Genomic DNA, 6,000 nt, shown 5'->3' with positions numbered 1-6,000 from the left:
TTTTTTAGGTAAATGCGGATGAAAATTGGAGAGAAAGCAACCAGCCACAATGTCCCCATAATTTGACAGGTGAAAGCTGGTCAAAACTCTAGTTAGCGCTTGCCTCTGGCATGGAACATCCACATTTTGAAGAGGTGTTTCATTAAAATACTGAGTGAAAGCCAAAGATTTGGGGTTTTCTCATGAAGGTGCTAGGAGGTTTCCTCTAAATATTTTTCTAAGTGACATGAAGAAACCACGCCCTGGCTAAAATAGCTGATGGTCAACCAATCTAAGCAGACCTGAACCTGACTTTTCCTTATCCCACCTGAATACCTTGAGCAGTAGGTAACTAGCTATGGGGAAAAGCCTGGACATTCATAAAGTTATCACATGGTGCAGAACATGAAAATACTTGAAATTGTAACATTTTTTACAGAACAGGACAACTGTTTCTCTGCTCCGGCAATGCAGGTGGATAAAAGAAGGTTCCACATAAGCACTTTTCTTACAGAGAGAGACATACAGCTTCATCTCTGGAACTGAGTCCATGTGGGTAGACTGATGTGCTTCTAGACAAACTGGAGTTTTGCCCAGTATCAGTGGGGACTCCTAGCAGATCTATCTAAGCAGATACAGTTGTAGGACTGAGGGTATTTTCCATTTATAAAACAAATTGCATATAACAGAACAGGTAAGTCAGTAACAAACAAGCTTTCTGTAAGTAGCACAACTGATAAGGCCTGGTTTCCTAAGGATTTGTGTCTTATTTCCCCTACATTTCCATACCACAGTAACGCCCAATTTCCTATACCAGGACCCCCACATACCCTGTCTTCCCCCACAACTGGTCTTTCCTTCTTCCCAGCCTGCCCACAGACACACTTCACAGTATCCCCAATGCTCTCCCATGAGTTGTAACTGGGGAAGAACTGGAAAAGGGCCCACACGTGCTGTGACTGGTTTGGCACAGAAGCATCCTGGCTGGCACTAGAAAGCTCAGCAAGTAAGTTACCTTGGGCTCTCAGGCTACCTCACTGCTGCTCATTCTAATTAAACTTCTAAAGCTTCGAACTGTTAAGGCTGAGATGAAACTGGGCTGAAACGGCCACTGGATTTTAAAGTTACTAAGGAAGAGCAGGTAGCACCGTTGCACTTTGTTTAGAAACCCGGGTAATTAAAAATGCAGAATCACATGCGAGGAGCCAGTGGGCGTTGTTCCCCTATCCAGGCAGCGAGGGGAGCAAGCAGGTCCTCTTCTTGTGGGAGAAATCCCTTCTAGTGTGAGGCTGGCGAGGCCCGGACCTGGCTCAGCCCCGCTTCGGCCACTAGGACCTAGCCGGGGGAAGGGACGGGGCTGGGCCGTGACACCCCCCCCCCCCCCCCCCCCATCCCCTCCAAGGGCCCCGCTCGGGCGGGGGACGCTGCAGGGGCGGCCAGCGCAGGCCCCGCCACGACCCAGATTGGGCCTTGCCCGAACGGCGGCCGCGGGAACGGCAACAGAGAGCGGAAGGGGGGGGGGAATTCTGGCGCCGGGGCAGCGGACCCTGCCAGCCCCCTCCCCGCAGGCCGCCCGCCCTCACCCGGTCCTGCTCACCGCCGCCTGCTGCTGCGCTTACGGGAGACGCGGCCGCACTGCGAGCCAGCGGACGCGCTCGCCTCGCCCAGGCAGCCTAACGGGCGCCTCCCGTCTCCCGGCGGCCCCTTGAAGCGGGAGGGCCGGGCTACCCTCGGCACAACGATGCTCCCCGCCCCTGTCCCGTCCCGGTGTGACGATGTGCCCCCCGCCCCACCGCTGCGGCAACAGCCCCCTCCTCTACGCGGCGCGCCCTTCGGACCGCCAGGGGGCGCCGCCACCCCGCGCCCACTGCAGCCCACCCAAGCCGGAGCGGCGCGCGAGCCGCTCGCGCCGCGCCCCGCCCCACCGGTCACGTGCCCGGTGTGAGCCGCTCCCCCAGCCCTCTCAGCGGCGGCCCCGCCGCCGCCGCACGCGACTTTCTGCGGGGGGCGAACCGCTAGGGGGCGCCCCGCGGGCGCGCGCTGCTTGTTGACCGAGCGGCGGTTGGTGGCGCGAGACTCTCTCGTGACGCGCTCGCAGGAAGGGCGGGGGGGGGGAGGAGGGGTTGGCTGCTGGGGACACCGAGAGGGGGAGGAGAAGGAGGGGGGAGAGAAGGAGGGAGGGAGGAAGGAAGGAAGGAAGGGAGAGAGAGAGAGAGAGGGAGGGAGGGAGAGCGCGGCCGGCGCTGAGAGCTGAGGAGGAGGAAGAAGGCGGGCAGGAGGTGGTGGTTGCCTGCGTCTGTGCCGGGGGGGAGCCGCCATGTGAAGCCCCCCACCACACGGCCCGGCAGGGCGGAATGTGCGTGTGGGACGCGGCGAAAGGTGAGCGGCAGCGGCGGCGCGGGACTGCCGGAGCGGGCGCCTTCCCACTCCCGGCTCGTCCTCCGCCCCCCTCCGCCCATGGCCACCCGGCGCTGGTGAGCGCGCCCCCGTGCGGGGGGTGGCTTGCGGCGGGGTGGAAGGAGGGGGCAGCCTGAGGCGGCGGCGGGGCCCGCGGCCCCTGGCCTGGGCCCTCGGCCCCTCCCTGGGCCCAGCGGCCTGGCCCCTCCGCCGCAGCCCTTCCCCAGCGCGGGGCTCGGCGGGGCGCAAGGGTGGGGGGAGGGGGAGCGTGGCGCGCGGGGTTATGTAACCGGCGCGGGGGGCCGTCGCGCGGGGGGTGGGGGGAGGGGGGCCGGGCCCTTTGGGCGCGCGCGGGGGGGCGGGGGCGCGCGCCCCGCAAGTTGGCGCGGGTGTGCCAGGTGTGTGCGTGGCTGGGGGTCAACCCCCGCCCCTTCCCACATCCCACCACCCGCTCTCCCCCCCCCCCCCCCCCCCCCCCCAAGCCGCCGCACCGGTGTGTGCGTACGTACGTCTGTCTGTCTGTCTGTCACATGGGGCCTGCGCCGCAGACACAACACGGCTCCCCCCAGGCAGAGCCGGAGCGGTGCCGCCAGTGCTTTGCCAGCCAAGGGGTCATTGCAGGGAAATAGGTTGGAGGAGGAGGAGGAGGAGGAGGAAGGGAAGCCCTGGCGCAGCCTTGCCCACTCGGGCACGCCACGCGCCGTGGGGCTGGGCTGTAGCAGCATGTACAAAAAAAAAAAAAAAAAAACCCTGCGGTTTTCCATCGTGTTTGTCACAAGTTGTATTTGCTGAGCAATAGTGCCGGGTATAACCCGTGTGCGGAAAGGGGGAGGACCTGTGCTTGGTAAGTGAGCCTGGGCGTACAAACACCGAGGGACAAATGCGATCGCCGATGCTTCTTCATCTCTTCCCCATCTAATGTTGATGCCTTTTGCTGTGTATTTACCGTTGATTTGACCTGTGACACTGAGCAAAAAGCCCCTGATGGGGGATGCACGGTAATAGCGTGTTAACCTTAAGAAGGGAGAGGAAAGATAATATGACAAACATGCAGTTTTTTTGGTAGGAAACCTGTGTATTGCGTGCTGTAGTATTCCATTATTTCTGATTGTTTAAAATCAAAGTCCTCAGGATGACAGGGCTGTGAATACTCTGCTTGTGTTAATGAGAGATTTTGTTCATGAAAAGCTGAGTTGATGTGTGTTCTGCATCTTGATTTAAGATCCAGGTCCAATCTCAAATTTGATTCTGTAGTCCAAAGAAGCAAAACCAAGGGATTGTAATTTTACAGTCTGAATTCTTTATTCATTTAGATGCTCTTGTTGCTCAGATAGAACTGTTTTAAACACTTGCCTAATTACCGTTAGTTGCAAGAGGTTATAGTTAAAATTTATTTCTGGAGTAGTTCTGTCTTACTTGCTGTTTGTGGCATTTAACACAGAAATCCAAATATCTGACAAATTCTTTGCCATCTTGTCTCAAACGTGTAGTTATTACCCATTCCCACCATGGTGGTCTTTCATTCAGTCCATTTCTTCTGCTGGACAAGGTACCAAATCCCTGTTAGTAAATAATCCCAAGCTGTCAGAGTGGAGGTCATTGGTAGGACAGCATTAGTAGAGGCACATGCAGACACCTGCCCTGTGACTTACTGATGTTTAACTACTTGAAGATAGATTGTTTTAAAAGTAAAGCTCTAATAGGAAAAAAACATTAGCGTATTTCAAGCCTCAATAGTAAACTGATTATACATTTTTCTGTGTACAGCATGTGTGTCTTCAGTACATTATTTGGTGGTTGGCCTTTCAAACATAGCACCAGCATCTTTCTGGATACCATATATGTACTCTTTTTTAGTCAGAGCCTGTTCTGATGCAGTGACAGTGTATTATAACTGAGTGCTTATTTTGATTAGTCTTTTCTGATCCATTGACCCAGATATCTTTTTTTAAAGAAGTTTCATGGCAAATTTTAAATCTTTCTGCCATCCCTTTCAGTTACTAGAGAGATTAAAAAGTAGTAGTGATGCAAACACAAAAACTGGTTTTAAGTAGATAGAAAAAATTAATACCTTTTTTTTAATAAATCAGTTGTTCAGGACAAGCAGGAAAAGAATAACTTGCCTGACCCTGACATTTCCCCATTTAATTTGTTAGCTCTTATTTCATGAAGAGTGAATTTTTTTTGTATTGAATATTTTTCTGTTTTAATTAAAAGGTGTGTATTATCACTGAGATCTCTGTCAGCTCTTAGCAACATGTTTCCCTGGTATAGATATAACAAGGGAGCTAAATATCCAAATGTTGAAACCCTCCCTCAAGAATACAGTGTAGATTAATTTGGTGATAGTGCCATGTGTTTACCTACGCATAGCAAAATGAGGACAAACTGGGAGCAAATAGAAATGAGAGCGGCCATGGAGTTATAAAGAAAGTTAAAAGTAAGAGAGCAAATCTAAGGAGATGCGGAAAAGCATGAGGAATTCTCAAATGTGTGATATAGTATACTTGTGCAAGTGTCTTTTTTTTTTTTTTTAAGATATAAATTTGTGTTGTGCTTCTCCCTGAGAGCGGCTTTCTGCTCTGTTGTGGAAACCAAACAGTATTTTAATTGGAGACACAAATGCTTTTAGGGAGGAGAGCCTCCCATGTCTGTGGTCCCACTGCTTCTGTATTTCATGTGGAGTAACTGCTGCTTGTAAGATAGAAGTCAGAGTTAGGAAAAGCTTCTTTCTGATTTTTCAGTGGAAGAGAGGTGAGTGCGTAGAACAGCTTTAAATTCTGGGCTGTATTTTCAAAACTAGCTGAAGGACTGCTGCTGCTGTAGTTAAGGACTCTGTGACCATTAAATTCATCTAGGAGATACTTCTACTTTGTAGAAGTACGCTTCTACCCATAGAAAGCGTTGTTTCATCTTCCATATTCTTTGCTGTAAGTGCCTAAGCTGACCCATGGTCCCTGACTGTCAGTGTTAGCTTTTGGAGGAAGTAATATTTTGGGTTTGTTTGTTTGGGTTTTTTTTTTTTTTGGGGGGGGGGGGGGAAGGGGGTGTGTGTACGGGACTCGTTTCCTATGTCAGAGCTTCAGGTCTCCCAGTTGGCATTCTACCTATTTAATAGTGCTGAAGCTGTGGTTTGAAATTCAATTGCTTGCATAAGTAAAGCTTAGTTGCATTGTGGTTCACTCTTTTGTGTTGGTTTTGCTTTCCGTTCTCATCTATCAGGAAATACTTTAACCAAATTCCAACATAAAGGAAATTATCAGCTGTAACCTCCTTATTTGGTCTGCTTGAATTCATGCAGACTTTTTCAGCTTCTTGATTTCTAAGTAAATAATCCTGAAAAAGAGAAAGCTAATTTTGCTTAGAAGAAGACGCTGCTCAGGTACCTTGCAGAGGCTTTCTTGCAAATGCAAGTAGGTTGATTTGAATGCCAAAATGTGAACGCAGTGCTGAAAATGTCCAGGATAAGGCTGACAACTGCTCCAAGGTTTTTCCATATTGACTTAGAGATTGGCATTATTCTGGCAGTGTGAGGTATGCAGTGTATTTTGGCAGGATTATGGGGACTATTGCTAACAGTTTTTAGTCAGGTTCTAGTTGTCAGTGAATATCCAAAGTAAAATA

The 6,000-nt window shown here is 51.3% G+C and overlaps 1 protein-coding gene across 1 annotated transcript in view; it reads left to right on the top strand.

The window, feature by feature from the left end:
* The first annotated feature begins 2,140 nt into the window (after window positions 1–2,140).
* The window catches only part of REV1 (REV1 DNA directed polymerase), a 59,355-nt gene continuing 55,495 nt past the window's right edge, over window positions 2,141–6,000 (top strand). Inside the window, exon 1 of the mRNA XM_074168432.1 lies at window positions 2,141–2,358. The gene's annotated coding sequence lies outside the window, so the exon portion shown is untranslated. The remainder of the gene's footprint in view (window positions 2,359–6,000) is intronic.

Source organism: Numenius arquata, chromosome 1, assembly GCF_964106895.1.
Source record: "Numenius arquata chromosome 1, bNumArq3.hap1.1, whole genome shotgun sequence".
In the NCBI taxonomy this organism is placed as follows: Eukaryota; Metazoa; Chordata; class Aves; order Charadriiformes; family Scolopacidae; genus Numenius; species Numenius arquata.
This window is presented reverse-complemented; position numbering and strand designations above follow the sequence as displayed.